This window comes from Macaca nemestrina, chromosome 10 (assembly GCF_043159975.1).
Source record: "Macaca nemestrina isolate mMacNem1 chromosome 10, mMacNem.hap1, whole genome shotgun sequence".
Taxonomy (NCBI): Eukaryota; Metazoa; Chordata; class Mammalia; order Primates; family Cercopithecidae; genus Macaca; species Macaca nemestrina.
In genome coordinates this window covers 54,296,248-54,314,059 of record NC_092134.1, presented here as the reverse complement: position 1 = coordinate 54,314,059, position 17,812 = coordinate 54,296,248, and the positions used below count along the sequence as shown (strand labels likewise).

The 17,812-nt window shown below is 32.6% G+C and overlaps 1 protein-coding gene across 4 annotated transcripts in view; it reads left to right on the top strand.

Annotated features, from left to right (window-relative positions):
- The window catches only part of LOC105473309 (synaptotagmin 1), a 593,369-nt gene that overhangs the window by 162,695 nt on the left and 412,862 nt on the right, over nucleotides 1-17,812 (top strand). For 2 of the 4 annotated variants that reach the window (XM_011727060.2, XM_011727058.2), the window contains exon 3: nucleotides 14,792-14,857. The exons of the other annotated variants lie outside the window; for them this stretch is intronic. The gene's annotated coding sequence lies outside the window, so the exon portion shown is untranslated. The remainder of the gene's footprint in view (nucleotides 1-14,791; nucleotides 14,858-17,812) is intronic. 4 annotated transcript variants of the gene reach the window in all.

Genomic DNA, 17,812 nt, shown 5'->3' with positions numbered 1-17,812 from the left:
TCTTTGTTGGATAAACAAAAATTTGAGGCTATGTAAATGATCCCTTCTACCCAAAAATAAAAATAATTATAACAGTATTAGCCATTTAGGTATAACTGGTAAATAGTTAATATAGTCTTACTTTGGTCTAAAATGTGCCTGTTTTTCTGAATGTGGTATGGGGAAGGAATGAATTATATTCAGTAAACAATGAAATGTATAAGTATGATAGTTGTATAATTGAGTGAAGATTTTATGCTGTTCCTTAAATGAAAACTTCACTTTACTCATGACCTTGTCTCAAGAGCAATAGAATAGTTGAAATGGGACAAGACATAGAAAATGTATATAGAGGTTCCTGGCATTTAAGGTGGAATAATAACAGTAATAAACTTTCTAACAGCATTATTTCAAAAGAGTCTTTTATGTTAACAATAGTCACACAAATAATTCATTTTTCTTTATCTTGTGGTTGGGACATTAGTCTCTTATGCAGAAATATGTACAAGATATATTTTGTTTTTGAAGTCCTACATGGTAGTAGGATACTTTTTTGTTCCTAGGTAATTTCTACTATTGCAGATATCAATTATGCCTTCAAACTATTCAATATCTCACCCTTGTGTGCTATGGGTAGTGCAGATTGTTTTTGTTTTATAGCCTTTGTTAATGCATTTGCAGATTGCACTGAAAAGAGCCTTAGAAAATTGCTCCATATATCAGCCTCAACAGTACAAATTGTTTTTGTTTCTTTTCTTTTTTAATCCACACACTGTGCTAGTGTGCCATATTGTACAAATCATTAAAAAAGTAAATAAATAACTGATTAAAGCTATTCTGGAAAGTTGTAGTGCTGGAGCAAATATATTTTTTCAATGTTTCTCAAAACTAAGCAACATAAAGGGTAAATAAAATAAAATGTGAAGCCAAACATACATTCTGCCCTCTTCCAACCACAAGGATTCAGAAATATTTGCAACTTCTGACTTGGTGATTAATTTAGCATCACTTGTGAAATTAGTGAAATTAAAATATTTTTCATGCATGTAATGTTTTCTCTAGCTAATGAATCCTGAATGAAATTTTATTTATGTAGATATGCTAAGTGTGAACATAGGAGGTTACATGGTATAAGTTAAGTAATTAATAATAGCTGTAATAAATGTTATTTTAAGTCTTACAATAACATTTTATAATTAAGAATTATTTTATAACCAACTGTATTATCAAGATAATGATTTTCTTCTTTACTCAAATGTAGAAAGAAAAGTTAACTGATTTGTATGTTGCTAGCCACATGTATTATGTAAATCCTAATACATTTCAGTGTCACTGTGTTTAGTTTTTATGTCAGACTTGCTTCACCATTCACACTTTTCCTTTTTCTCCTTGAATACAGATTATCAGTACCATAAAAACTACATAACATTTTGTGATTTTAAGTCAATCATGTTTTCTCTTCCACATGCGATGAATTTCAGTATTAAATATACTTCTATGAAAGAAACAAAATTGCTATATACTTCATAATTCACTTTTTAAATTTTGCCTAAAATATTTTATTGTATTCAAGTACTGTGACACAACATTAAATGAAATATTACCTGATCAAATAAATGCTACCAAATTCTCGTGCTATATAAATCTTCTCTATCACTGTTCTCGTGAGAAACCTGAATTTGCTCTTTGTTGCCCTTTGTGAACTTACTCTAAGGATGTCTACAATATGGTCCAGTCTACTTTTTCAGTCTTCTTTCTCTCTCCTGCCCATACTTACCTTATTCTCCTGCCACACTAACCTACTGTCTAGAATCCAAACATTCCCAGTGCTTTTCTCCCTCTATAACTTTGTTCCTTCATAACTGAAACACTTTTATCTATCAAAACGCATAGAAAGAATGGACATCCTTCAAGGACCAGATGCCATTAGGGCTTTTGCTATTCCATTGAGCTTTAATTTGTATGCATAGAAAACTCATCATAATCTGCCTTGGGTGGAGTTATAAATGGGTTTAACTCTTCTTTTCCCACTCCGTCTTCTGAATTAAAAATTCTTGAAAGCAGAAATTTCTTGAGATTTCTCACTTTACTATTTTAAACAGCATTTGGGAAAATGCTTTGATCAAAATATTCTATCAGCAAAATATAATGGACCAATATATATTATGAGTGAATGGCATCAATTACTTTAGTGAGGCCATCTGAAAATAAAATTAAAAAAATTGTTCTTTATACAGTTTTATGTTTAAATTAAGTGAAGGGGTAGGGTGATGCCATCAGCTCTACTTTGTCTTAGAAGTATACCTACATTGTCTTTAAATAATGATGACATTTAGATGAGATGGGTTGAGTTTTCCTCAGAACTATGCCATGTCTCCATTCGAGTTATAGTATTCTTCAATTCTTACCTCCAATGCATACTCATTGCCAAAAACTGCTATCTAAGCCTTTGGAGCTGCTGCTCTTTTATATATGTTACAGAAGGAATAAAATGCATAAGTTTAAATAGAGAATAAACACACAATTTAAAAAATGATTTACATAAATAGCATCTATTAAAATTATCTGCTCAATAAAATCTATACTACTTGAAATAATCATCAAAATAGTATTGATTATACTGATATTAACTATTAATGTCACAAAAACCACATGATTATCTCAATAGATGCAGAAAAGGCCTTTGACAGAATTCAACAGTGCTTCATGCTAAAAACTCTCAATAAATTAGGTGTTGATACAACGTATTTCAAAATAATAAGAGCTATTTATAACAAACCCACAGCCAATATCATACTGAGTGGGCAAAAACTGGAAGCATTCCCTTTGAAAACTGACATGAGACAGGGATGCCCTCTCTCACCATTCCCATTCAACATAGTGTTGGAAGTTCTGGCCAGGGCAATCAGGCAGGAGAAAGAAATAAAGGATATTCAATTAGGAAAACAGGAAGTCAAATGACTGTGTATTTAGAAAACCCCACCATCTCAGTCCAAAATCTCCTTAAGCTGATAAGCAACTTCAACAAAGTCTCAGGATACAAAATCAATGTGCAAAAATCACAAGCATTCTTATACACCAATAACAGACAGAGAACAAAATCATGAGTGAACTCCCATGCACAATTGCTTCAAAGAGAATAAAATACCCAGGAATCCAACTTACGAGGGATGTGAAGGACCTCTTCAAGGAGAACTACAAACCACTGCTCAACGAAATAAAAGAGGACACAAACAAATGGAAGAACATACCATGCTCATGGATAGGAAGAATCAATATTGTGAAAATGGCCATACTGCCCAAGGTAATTTATAGATCCAACACCATCCCCATCAAGCTACCAATGACTTTCTTCACAAAATTGGAAAAAAACTGCTTTAAAGTTCATATGGAACCAAAAAAGAGCCTGCATTGCCAAGACAATCCTAAGCCAAAAGAACAAAGCTGGAGGCATCACGCTACCTGACTTCAAACTTTACTACAAGGCTACAGTAACCAAAACAGCATGGTACTGGTACCAAAACAGAGATATAGACCAATGGAACCGAACAGAGTCCTCAGAAATAATACCACACATCTATAACCATCTGATCTTTGACAAACCTGACAAAAACAAGAAATGAGGAAAGGATTCCCTACTTAATAAATGGTGCTGGGAAAACTGGCTAGCCATATGTAGAAAGCTGAAACTGCATCCCTTCCTTACACCTTATACAAAAATTAATTCAAGATGGATTAAAGACTTAAATGTTAGACTTCAAACCATAAAAACCCTAGAAGAAAACCTAGGTAATATCATTCAGGACATAGGCATGGGCAAGGACTTCATGTCTAAAACACCAAAAGCAATGGCAACAAAAGCCAAATTGACAAATGGGATCTAATTAAACTAAAGAGCTTCTGCACAGCAAAAGAAACTACCGTCAGAGTGAACAGGCAACCTACAGAATGGGAGAAAATTTTTGCAATCTACTCATCTGACAAAGGGCTAATATCCTGAATCTACAAAGAACTGAAACAAATTTACAAGAACAGAACAAACAACTCCATCAAAAAGTGGGCAAAACATATGAACAGACACGTCTCAAAAGAAGACATTTATGCAGCCAACAGACACATGAAAAAATGCTCATCATCACTGGCCATCAGAGAAATGCAAATCAAAACCACCATGAGATACCATCTCACAGTAGTTAGAATGGCAATAATTAAAAAGTCAGAAAACACCAGGTGCTGGAGAGGATGTGGAGAAACAGGAACACTTTTACACTGTTGGTGGGACTGTAAACTAGTTCAATCATTGTGGAAGACAGTGTGGCGATTCCTCACGGATCTAGAACTAGAAATACTATTTGACCCAGCCATCCCATTACTGGGTATATACCCAAAGGATTATGAATCATGCTGCTATAAAGACACATGCACACGTATGTTTATTGTGGCACTATTCACATTAGCAAAGACTTGGAACCAACACAAATGTCCATCAATGATAGACTGGATTAAGAAAATGTGGCACATATACACTATGTAATACTATGCAGCCATAAAAAAGGATGAGTTCATGTCCTTTGTAGGGACATGGATGAAGCTGGAAACCATCATTCTCAGCCAAGTATCGCAAGGACAAAAAACCAAACACTGCATGTTCTCACTGATAGGTGGGAATTGAACAGTGAGAATACTTGGACACAGGTAGGGGAACATCACACACCGAGGCCTGTCATGGGGTGGGGAAGGGGAGGGATAGCATTAGGAGATATACCTAATGTAAATGATGAGTCAATGGGTGCAGCACACCAACATGGCACATGTATACATATGTAACAAACCTGCATGTTGTGCACATGTACCCTAGAACTTAAAGTATAATAAAAAAGTCACAATTATTTGACTTCTCTCATGTTAAAATTCTATTCTAGAAAGTAAATGATAAGAACATTTTCCTTAGTATATTAAATAAATGTAATTTTTATTTTATGCCTTCTGCAAGTACTTCTGATTTTCCCTGTTAAGTAATATTATAAAATTTGAGGTTATAGTAGATAGTACCTAATGTATTCATCAGGGCTTCCATGTTAAGTTATTTTCTTGGCTTTGGCTTCTTTACAGTAAAGAAACATGAATGATGTACAACACAGAAGCGACTTCTCAGGATTGTGGATAATCTGTTATAACTTGTCAGAAAATGCAGGGGAATTTTATATTTATGGTTTGAATATCCCTAAATCACCAATTCCATCCGCTCTTACTTCCTGCTAAGATGCTAATTCTTGTTAGAACCTTATTATGTAACTTTCATATTAAACACATCACAGAGTTAATCCTGGCTCTTCGTTATAGAACTTAAAAGAAAAGTGAATGAGTGCATAGTTAGTGGGCAGTAGGTTAGTAAGGTTGGAGGTGTAGTAATTATCAGACTGGGAAAGAGAAAAAATGAGACATAGAATAAGATACAATAATATTCTACTTCTGGAATTCCTAATCATGGGAAATGTCTAGAATACATGCCCACATATGGCGAAGTATCTCCTGTACCCCTTTTTTCTTTCTATTAATGGTCACAAAGTATGTTTAATTATGCAAGTTGGCACGTAAGCCTTTATGAAAATATATATGTTATCAATCTAAATAAATATCATGGGAGATAATTGAAAATTTATGTCCTACATAATATCTAAATATTTTGTAGAAATCAAGTAACTTTTTTCACATTTACATAAAAGTCAGGAACATAGTAGTATTAAGCTTAAGTATAATGGTAGCTCCATGATCCAACTGTACCACCAGATTGGCAAGTGAGAGGATGCTGTGTTGAGAAAGGGGACTGATTGTGTCCTTCGAGCTTTTAGTTCAACAAATATTTATTTAGAACCTTATATGTATATGCCAGGCAATGTGCTAGGTACTGTGAACTGAAGATTAGTTAGATAGGGTTTCTTGGGGAGCTTCTATTGCCATAAACAACAATAATAAAAACAAATGTCAGTGTAATGCACTAAGTGATATATGACAGAGACATGAATTTTATAGGCAGGGACCTTATCTTGTACTCTTTTTTACACCACACAACTCTTGGAATAGTACAAGTGAAAACTTTGTTGATGTTTGCTTGTTTTATAGAGATGGAACTTTGGCTTCACTTGGGGTTACCTCCAGTGTATTGACAATAAGAATACAACTCACAATAATACTGTGATTTGTATTCAGCTAGAAGGGCTGAGCTTCCCATCAACCTCTGCTAACTAAGTTTGCTACTCTTAATACAGTTAGCATTTAAATGATTTCATTATGTTGACATTTTAGTTCATGTTACAATTGTTAGTAAAATTAAAAATCCATGTGATAGATGGTGTTACAAGATTCCATTAAAGTCTGTTAAAACGAATTTTTATAGGATTCTTTCCTGATTATTCCCTATTTCAAGGATATGAAGTAATTGTAATAAAGACAGTTTCTTTTCAAAAGTGATACAAACTTAAACCATAACAAAAGAGAAAATGACAATGCTAAGGGGTTCTATGGCAAATACCTCAATGATGACACTGAAAAACAAAGCAAAAAAAAAAGAATCACTTGCTATAGCATATAACTCCAAGGAATTTGAATTTCAAATTGAACTTCAGTCGCTTTAGCTGAGTTTTCTATCAGAAGACCAAAAACTCATATCCTTATAATCTGCCTCGAGTTGTACCTCCCAGGAAATTTGCCTGTTCTAAGGTATTAATCTGATATTTCTCTTGAATATGTTCTTTTGTCAGTAAAAATTAGTTGCTATTCACATTAGACACCTAAAAGATCAAAGATTGGAAGCTGAGAGAACAGCTCATCCATGTTATTACTTCACTTGATCTCCTGTTATTCCATTCATTGTATCAGTTCATGGGTGAAATGAGAGTCTCCTTCCAACCAAGTCAAATGGTATCAAAATTGTAAGTGAAATTGGACTGAACTCTTCCCCTAATCTCCAACCATAGTGTACCCAATTGCTTCCTCTAGTGAAAACTTTAGTATGACTTCACTATACATTCCTCATGTAATTTGTTGAATGCTGTCCATTTCTCTCAAATATAATTACATTACTTTAAAAACATCTTTGAATTCTCCTCTGAATAAATCATTGATTTAGAATTTCATAGGATTGCATTTATGCTCATTTTAACATTAAAGAATAATTTGATCAGAATTAGGTGGTTGGTTCTTACTTATGGTGAGTTTCTTTCCTTCATCCTCTCCTACCTTTGGTCTTTTCTGTTTATCAATATGTTTTCATCCATTGAAGGGGGATCTAGAGTCTAGTATTCTGAAATCATGGCTTCATAAGTACTACAACTTCCGAACATCTAAATCTAAGAACTAGCTTTTAAAATGTTTTAACTAAAGTAAATTTTTAAAAATTTTACTTTGGTAAATTTTTTAGAATTAAAGAAATGCTGTCCATTTAAAAGGAGTGTGACTATTTGGGTTAATGTGGTCTTTTGTGATTTCAAGTCTCCATATAACATATCTTACCCATCTCTCTAGTGCTTACCTCTTCACTTATATTTTCACTCATATTTTATAGACTATGATTAAGACAAAACATATCTCTAGACCTCGATAGCCATGTGGTTTTCTTTTATGCCTAATGTAATTCTATGTGAACTATGTAGAAATAGATGTTCTGGAGTTAAAAGTAGCATGACAAATGTTTTGTACTTCTCATAAATTTATCCTGAAGGCAAGCCCACAATATTAAATCATCACATGTGGAGGAAGCTCCACAATATTAAATCATCACATGTAGAGGAAGCTGTCCTGTTGATTTTGAATTTTTAAAATATAAATATCATGCTGTTCAGGCAAAAGTCCCAGGAAAACTGATCAATTTAAAGATGTTTTATCTTCAAAATTCTTTGGAAAGCCCTTTTGTTTTAAGGCTTTTGTTCCTCTAAGATTAGATAAATGATTTTCAGAAATCTAAGATACTCAATAAATTAGTAGATCTAGTGTCTTTCCTTTGGGTAAATGCTGCTTTCTCCCCTTTTTACAGATGAAGAAATTAAGATGAAAAAAACTTAAATTAATATGAAGGTAATATACCTAATAGGTAGCAATGAATGTCTAAAAAAACACATTTGCTACCCTCTCAAAGTCCATTCCAACATTACAGAGACTTTTTGCAAGAGAAAAATAGGATTCTGATACAGACAGGATTGAATTTAGATCCTAGCTCTACTACTTATTAACTCCAAAGAAGTTATGAACTGAGTTTGCTCATATGTAATAGAGATAATTAACGCCTACTGCACCATTTCCTTGTGAAGCTGAATGTGATAAACATATGCAATCTGCTGAATGCAGCTTATTAAATAGCCAGTTAAAATTTTTCAAACTATCTGGCTTCTCCATAAATGGGCCTATAGCCTCCTCCAGTGAATCTCTGAAGAGGGCAATTTTCATGTGAATATAAAGGTCCAGGATACATGTGAACCAAGCTGTATTGTTGTTTATAATCTGACACTTTTTTAAAAAGTTTTATTCTATTTTTAATTGACATATGGCCTTTTGATATACCTGTAAGTTGGTGTCTTAGATAGGGATTTTAAAAAATGGATCTTTAGAGTAATTTTGCATGAGAAGTTGATTATTTCCTATTTTATTTCTACAGTTGTTCTCCACATAGATGCCCAACAGTGGAAACCAAACACCACTTCGTCTAGACTGTAATTTTTGTCCTTGCTGGTCTTGCATTTCCAGCTTGGCACTTTCCCACCATTGTCATCACAGGGTATGGTGCTAAACTAAACTCAGAATATAGCAAAGCACCTAAAGATGAGCCGCTAGTCAGCTCAGAACTATAAAAATCTCATGCTGAACCCCAACATACCACTTACTTGTTCAATGACACACTGCTAGGTTTGAATATGGAGCAAACCAAGGTTTAAATACATAATTTTCTCTTCTTCAGCCTTAAGCATGTATAGAGAATTGCTATCCCATTCTCTCTACCTCACTTCCCCAAAAGTTGGGAAAGCTGAGTCCATTTATGTTCATTGTTTGTCATTTAACCAACATCCTCCATCCTCTTAGGAAATGTGCAGAGTTTAGGCAGCTACATTAGAGCACTTTGTAAAGATTTTTGGTTGACTTCTCCTTTCTACAAAGGCCACAATTATGTATCTGTTTTATCTCAACATTCTCCAGACTCTGTTGTAGCATCAGAATCTGTGTAGATACTAATACCTTCTGGAAATGAAACAATTCCTTCGCATTCTCTTTCCCTCATGCCTTCCTACTCTTCTGTAGCCCCCTTCGTTTACCCACCACTTCCTGCCCACAAAGCCACCATTTCTGCCATCACTGCCCTGCCAGCTGTCTTATAGGAATATTGTCATGGTGGTCTTGATTTGTACATAGAATCATAAGAGACATTCTGCTCTGTTTTGATACAGCTGAGAAAATGACCCCTGCTCACCCCTGCTGATTCAACTGGCAAGGAGACTTGAGGCCATAGCTTCAGATGCTTTTAACGCTTTTTAAATAGACCTTTCTTATTAAAGAACTGTACAACTTTGAACCTCATATGATAAGTGCCCTGGCCTCTCTTTCCAAGAACACCTAGGAGTATATGCCAATGAGAAAACGAAGCAAACAAACAAAAAACAAGGTAGAGGCATCACAGAAGTCCCAGGATCACTGTCCAGTCTTCATGGCTGAGAAGTCATCTTTGGCAGCTGCCAATCAACATTCCTGTCCAGTTTTTAAGCTTAGAGTATTTTCTGCTCATTTCTATTCATTGATGAGAGTTTATCTAGCATCTACTCATTTTTAGTACCAGCTTATTACAGGGAAGCACAAATATATAGTGCATGGCCTCCTCTAGTTGTCAAGACAAAACCAGCATTGATGAAACTGGGAAAATAGAGAGATCATGTGTAAGTAAGTGCTGAATTTTGTGTCACAGAATGTAAGTACCTGAAAAGCTTGTAGGAAAGGAAATACTTAGGAAGCCACTGTTGGTATGGAAAGCTTCATGGAGGTGTCAGTAATTGCCAGATGGGTATTGAATTAGCTCTTCATGGAATTAAATATAGACGCTGAGAATTTCTTCAGCCTTCTCTTCTCTACAATGGTAGTCTCAATTCTATGACCCTGTAGTAAAAGAATGTTTACATAAACTCCTACCATTTTATAGCATCTTTTGATGCTATAAAACACTCTTCATTTTGAACACTCTTCATTTCTCTTCACTTGGGGATGCTAAACTTGGAAGCAGGAAGTGTGTAGAGTCACTCTGACTGTAATAAAAAGAAAAGATAAAGATTTCTACATCTGCATACCTGTATCAATAGTACATGTGAATGTCACTTCATGCATACAAAAACCATAAATTACCTTTTGCATTCTCTCTTTTATATTAAAGTCCCTTTCAGTAGTACTTACTTTTCATTATTTGAATCAGTGCATTGATCCTTTATTCATCTTTTCTATTTTTCTCATTTCTCTTTATATAACTCATATCAGGCTATTCTCTTTCATGAGAGTGTTCACAATGGCCCATTTTAATAAACAAACCTGTATACAGAAATATTTAGAGCTGGAAGTCACCTTGGAGAATCAACTTTTCCCACTCTCTCATTTCATAGCTAATGAAATCAAGGTCAAAATAGATGAAGTGATTTGCCTAAGGTTATGGACTGAATAGAGGCAGTCGGGAATAGGATTATAAGATACAGAATTTTACTTCTGTCATTATGTAACTTTACTCATTGAACAAACATTTATTTATGTGACAGGTACCATTCTAGGGGCTGGGGGCCAACCGAAGCCCCCCCAGGCACAAGTCTGCTCCTGATATTCACATTTCTGCAGAGTTCAGTTAGATGTGCTCAATGTGACTTTCTGCTATACATTTTGGTAAATAGTTTTGTTTCTTCATGCTTTGATAGTGCCCTTATCTTCATTCAGTCCCAATTAGCTTCCCCATGCTTCTCATTTAATTAATTCCCATCCTTTTTTTTTTTTTTTCAAGGTACATACTGGCTCTCCTGACTTAGTGCCATCCTGCCTCATTGTTATCCCCCGTTTCTAAAGTAATTATTTTGAGTATAATGAAATGTTAAACATGGTTGAACCCAGTGTGTGATTATTGTAACTTTGGCTGCCAACAGATGTTTTCATATTTGTTGACTTGTATAATAAAGTGCCACAACAGAAAAATGAGTAGTTCCTTCATCCCTGCCCCCCTCCCTTTTTAAAATCTTTGTTGGTAAACATTTGTTCTATTATAATGAGAGCAGACTTGTAGACTTATTCCTGTTAAATAGTTGTCAATGGTTAGACAACAAAACACAAAAAATAGAAAAATTCTTCTGCCTTAAATATGAGGTACAATCTTTTGACCTTCTACCTTCATTTCCAAGAAAGTTCATATTCTGTACCATTGCCTTCTATCCTGTTTCTCCCAGCAACCCCACAGGTACTTCTAGTGGTTACCTGTAATCATAGAACACTTCTTTGTCTACTCTATTACTTGATGAATTCTTTTTCTTTCACTGCCTAATACTCTTCAGTAGTTATCCAGATAAACATTATTGTCTTTTATAGCTATAGACACAATTAGATAATGTTGTGCTTAATGAACAAAATAAAATAACCACAGTTTCATGTAATACAGTATTAATAACGAAAGTGGCATTTTATTTTTGTTCAATATTTTTAAAGGATAGTTGTATGGTCTTTTTTTGGTAATGTTTATTTCTCTATAATTTTAAATACTCACAAAAAGCTGCAGGTATAGTACAGTTTCTCACATGCCCTCTACCTTGACTTAGTTATTATTTACCTTTTGTCATATACCATTTTTTCTCTGTCTTCTCTCTCTCTATGAATATATGAAAAAAATATATATATAGTTGTCCAATAGAGGCAATTTATCTTCAATATAGTACCATTATCTAAATCACAATTTACATTAAAATTTCATCTACTGTCCTAATAATGTTCTTAACGGCTAATTGTTTTATTTCCCACTGGTCTAGGATCTAATCTAGAATCATGCAGTGAATTTAGTTGCCATACAGTGCTTTACTTTTGTGTTGAAATGCTGACATTCACAGTAATGATCCGGAGTGTGTCCTTTTAAAAATAATCCCTGCTTGCTGACTGCTATTCCAATAATAAGAATTTAAGCCAAAAGATATGTAACAAAATCCCTTAGGATTAGTGATATCTGTGTTAAGGATATCTGTGCACATCAACCTTGTAACTATTTTCTAACCACAACTTTGGCATTTTAATGGGAGAGGGTCCAAGACAGAAAACTCTGAGTTTATTAATATTTTACAGTTTTGAAATTTAAACCTTAGGATCAGGATTCTGCTGCCATTCTAGTGCATCATGGGTTAAAGGGATAGTGTTTATAAGTAGCCATGGAACAAGGATTCACAGTGCCCTCTTTAAAACCAATCCTAAATAAATATTTAGCTCAGCGCTATGCTACTGAAGCCTCAACTAAAATCAATATTCTCCTCAAAAGAAATGCTTGATATATTTAAAAACAAAACCTGAATGTAAATATGAGTTATTTGTCATTCTTGAAAGTAAATTCTCTTTTAAAAAACATACAACTATGCATTTTTAAATGTCCAACATTAAAATGAATATAAATAGTTGTCTTCCTCCCCAAAAATGCCACAAAAATTATTTATATATTTCTAATGCCTAAAGCACGCAGTGTTTTGCTTAATTCTGTAAATAGATTATGGTTAGGTCTGCACGGTATGAGCAGTTTGCTTTTTAGCCACTGTCAAAGCAATAATAATCCCTAAATCTCAGATATTCTTTTCTCCATATCAAGCCCGATTCTAAAATTGGATTTAAAAAAAAAAACACTAAAAAGTCATCAGCTTTATCAACTATGAATGTATATAATATTTTGTGAAAAACACACAACCCTGCCTAAACAGATTAATTTTCTTTTAAAAGTATTGTACAAAAACATAAAAGTATCAAGCCTTGATACGAGAAAATTATCTGAGTCAGTTAATACTAATTACGTTACTGAAAAGTCAGATAGACGATGGAAGGTGCAAAATAATCCTGTGCTATGTTCACTTTTTCCTCTAAAATAAAGACAAGGCATTTATACATGCAAGAGACAGAAATTACCTACCAGAAAAATGCTGTGCACATCCATATGCAGAGCATAGATTAAGAATAAAATAGTTGTTTGTCCCCTACAGTAGAACAAGTTTGCCCATTCATCCTTGTGATAGATATGCATGCAAAACCAAAGTGAAATCAAATCCCTGCAGATGGCTCATAAGTCACAAACACTGTTTAATCCTTCCCTTTGGGAAGCCTGGCCCTTGGTAAGTAATAATGCACAATGTATATAGTGTCAACTCTTCTCTTATTTTTTAATAGGATGTCTTTGTCTTCTTTAGCAGGTTTTTGTCCCATATTTCTTGTAAAGAGCTCTGTGTCACTCTTACCTTCATGTGTATGTCCACAGAATCTTGCTGTACTTTTTGTTTTAACAAAAAAGAAGTGTCAGTATACTTAAACTATACAAAGCATATCTAAAATTGATTGTGGCTCTAAGTCATGGTTTTAGAGGCAGTCAGGCAAACCTAAGTGCATTTTAACATTGCTCTTCCTAATGGATTTTACAGGAAACAGTTGAGTTTCAAGCAGGAATAAAGGAAAAGCATATCTTGGAGGTTTAACTGTTGAACAGATGCAGTAAATGCGGCTTTGGAAATACAGCTGTCACTTTAGATATTTTATGCTGAGTTACCTATGTGACCCAGTAGCTAGAGCTGCTGACGTTAAAATATTTTTGTAATTCTGTTGAAAATAGATGCCATGAGAACTCTTAAAAACAGAGTAACATACCCATTATAAGACCTATTTTATTCTTTCCTCATTTTCATGATACCTAAATTTTTTGAAGACTGAAAATAATGAGAACTTATATAAAAAGGTACTTGTCTCTAGCACGATGGAAATTTTCATTTATGAGTTGTTAACATGTCAAACCAAATCAGAAATTCCTGATATCTTTATTACATTAAAGCAATGTTGCCTCTTGAGAAGGATTTAATTTTTTTACTCTTTTAAACTGGAAGTTGATCTTTTTTATGCAATGATGTGCAATTATTTTTCTCCTAATTCCTGATGGGCTTTTAATATATACATATTTATGTGTGTTTGTGTACACACATATCTATTAACATGTATATAAACATGTATATTTAAATACATGTATGTTTATCCTATGTACTAGAATAGTTAGTAGGTTATATCAAGGCATTGATTAGCTTCTGAAAATAGGCAAATATGTGTAACATGTTGAAGTGTTTCTAACATCAGTGAAAAATATAAAATTTAAAAGTAACATGGGGCTGTAGAAGCTTGATTTATAATAATCATATTGGTACTTGAGACAGCACCAGAAATTTAATTAAGAATCATGTGATTTATTTCTTAATGAATGTAATATTCTCTAATAATGTCTGCCTAGATTAGTGTTATTCTAATTTCAAATTAAAACACTATAGAAAGCATAATTGACTTTTCACAAAATCAGTATATAAACTATCCACAGACTCTTGATCTCTAGCTCATCAAACAGCTTTAAAATCTAAACTATCTATATTATACTACATATACTAAATATGGATATATGACATTATTTTTATTGGAATATGTAGTAAAATTTTAAGTAGAAATATTAAATAATAAAATTAACGTATTTATAACAATCTGAAATGATTCTGAACTATGTGTAGTCAAGTAACCACTGTATATATTGTTTTCCTTTTAGAAAAACAAAATAATTCTGAAAGAAAGAAAACAAAGAAAAACATACTCCAGAATTCCTAATAGAACAGTAAGTACTTTAATGACACAATGATGATAATAAATCTGTAAAATTAGAGCTTACAAATGTCTTTTATAGAAACACTAACTTTTCCATTTTCTAAGATAATAAATTAGCAGAGTAAGCAAGTTGAGCCATCTCTTTCAATTTACTGGAGTAAACTGAAAATCATTTGTCCTATCATCTGCTTAGATAAGAGGGCAGAGTAATCTTTATGACACATTTATGGAGCAGAAAATGTTTATGATGACTCCATCATATCTTTTGACTAGCATAGTATCATCTTAAATTCTAAAGAAGAAAACAGTAATAAGCTAGATGTAATCAAAGTACCTCATTTTCTCCATATGTGATAAAAAATTTTTACTTATTTTGAACAAAATGTTAAATACTATTGATGTGCTTGGTTTATTTATAATCACTAAATTGGAATTATTAAAAAATGGCAGCTATCTTCAGGCTTAAAATCTACACGATATTATCATTAGTACATTTGTTTCTAATCTCACAACTTAACTAAAAATGTATTTCCTAGAAATGTATTTCCTTGCTATTGTTTGATGATAATAATAGTTTCCCTAAATACGTTTTCACTAAGCAAAGTTAAGTACATGTTGATGTCAATCCTCATGGTAAAATTGGTGACAAAATAAAAATTTCAAGATGCAGGCAATTATAAATTTTGAATATGTGAATATGAAGAACAATAACATAAAGACAGAAAAGCAAAACCCATGTTTATGACCCATGTTGTATCACATTTAATACCATTGAGTTTGAAATGCAGTTTCAAATTCAGTGTTTCAAAAGTTTCAAACAAATATTAGAGTAAAACAGTATAATAAATTAACAAAATGAAAAATGTGTATCTTAATACATATCAAACTAGAGTCAAGTTCAATGAAAAAAATATAAGTTTGATATATAAAAAGTGAAAATTTCTAAATAATTTTTATAGGATGTATACAAATTATTCTTACATAATAAAATTTTTTAGCCCCCAAAGAACTTTGATGCATAAATTACATCTTAACTTTGAATGGTTGGATATAATTAATCATCATCACGATGATATAAATGAAGTTTTTCTGAAATATATTTTATTTATTTTTGAGATATGAGAGAGGCAGAGAGAACACCTGTTTCTTTTACCTGTTTGTCTGAAGATTATGTATGTTACAACTTCACACAAAGCACTCTGCCACTTACTTTTTGTTATAGTTATGAATGGCTATATATTTTAAATCAGAAATCTATAAAATTTATAATTCAAAATTTTTACACTTTTAAAAACTGCTCTTTGATTTAAAAAATTAACTCTAAATGTATGAAAGTCTATTTTGAGTTTTCAGAGCAGGTTGTGAGCATGTTTACCTAGTTCTGGGCACAAGGATAATTTAAGAATCAGATTTTTCTGTCATATATAACAATTTTTGAAATTCTGAAAATCTGAGTGAGTTACAAGATATGAAATAAGTGAGAAAATTCTTTTTAACATAGAATTTTTTTTATCATCTTAATACCCAACATAGACAATGAAATCATTCAGCCAAAACAAACATTTTTAAACACCTAAAATATTAGACTGTCTTAAAGTTTTGTTTTTATATATATAATTCTGTTTGAAACATAATTTTGATTCTATGCAATACTCATTGAAAAATGGTTGAATTATTTTAAACTGAGAAGACCAGACATATTTGTTTTAAGTTCTTTGTACAAGAAACAAGTGATATCTACTTCGTTCCCTCACAATTTCTCAGCCCTCTGAGTATAATTTCATGTGAAAAGCCATCAATGACTCATTTTCTGCTCTGACTTATGTATAAGTTATTTGGTCTATTGTTCAGGTGTGACCTATATAAGTTATTTGACTGGAACTGTAATTTTCATAATTGTATTGAAATAGGATTTAGCCTAGCATACCTAGGAGAGATCTCATTCAAGTAATGAGATCTCCTGTTCATTTGGAGTAATCTTAGAAAAAATAACATACGTGTTTCCAAAGAAGAAATTATGCCTCTTTTTATGCATTTTTATGTGGTTTGGAGCAGTTTTCATCTCATATTTTAATTGCCTATTATTTAATAATTATATGCTAAATCACTCACAAATTACATGCAAAGGAAAAAGACTCAATTCAAGCCCATGTAATAAAAAGTATAAAATTTTTAAAAATTTTATCAGATATTGTGAAGAGGAATACTCTGACTTAAATGACATTATCAAAACATGAGAGTTCTTAATATGTCTTAGCCACTAAAGAGCTCATGAGTTAGTGTTAGACAATAAATGGAATAAAACATGATATCAGATGAATATAATAGATAATATAGTGACATTTTATCTATAGACTGTGCATGTGTTGCTAGCCCATGAATGAGTTTTATGAATTGTATTTGAATCAACACTTTATAAATGAAAGCTTTTTAGCACAGGAAAGCTCTACAAACCTCTTACAATTTTGCTTTTAAATTCATAGGTTAAGAACAAGTTGATAATTGATTAAAATATTACTATAATATTACTGAAGACATTTACAGCACATTGCATTTATTGCTCACAAAAGGTTTTTGTGCTTAAGAAAGAAATATAAGATAAAAGATAAAAATATAAGATGCATTCTTATAAGAATATAAGCATAAAAGACCATTGGAAAATGTATGCTAAAACACAGTTGACACTTGAACACCAACTCCCACGCAGTCCTAAAATTCCACGCCTAACTTTTAACTCGCCCAAAACGTAACTACTAATAGTGTACTGTTGACTGGATGTTATCAATAACATAAATAGTTGATTAACTCATATTTTTCATATTATGTGTATTATATAGTCTATTCCTAACAATAAAGTAGGAAAAGTGAAGAAAATGTTACTAAGAAAATCGTAAGGAAGAGAAAATGTATTTACTATTCATCAAGCGGAAGTAGATCATCATAAAGGTCTCCATCCTCCTCTTCA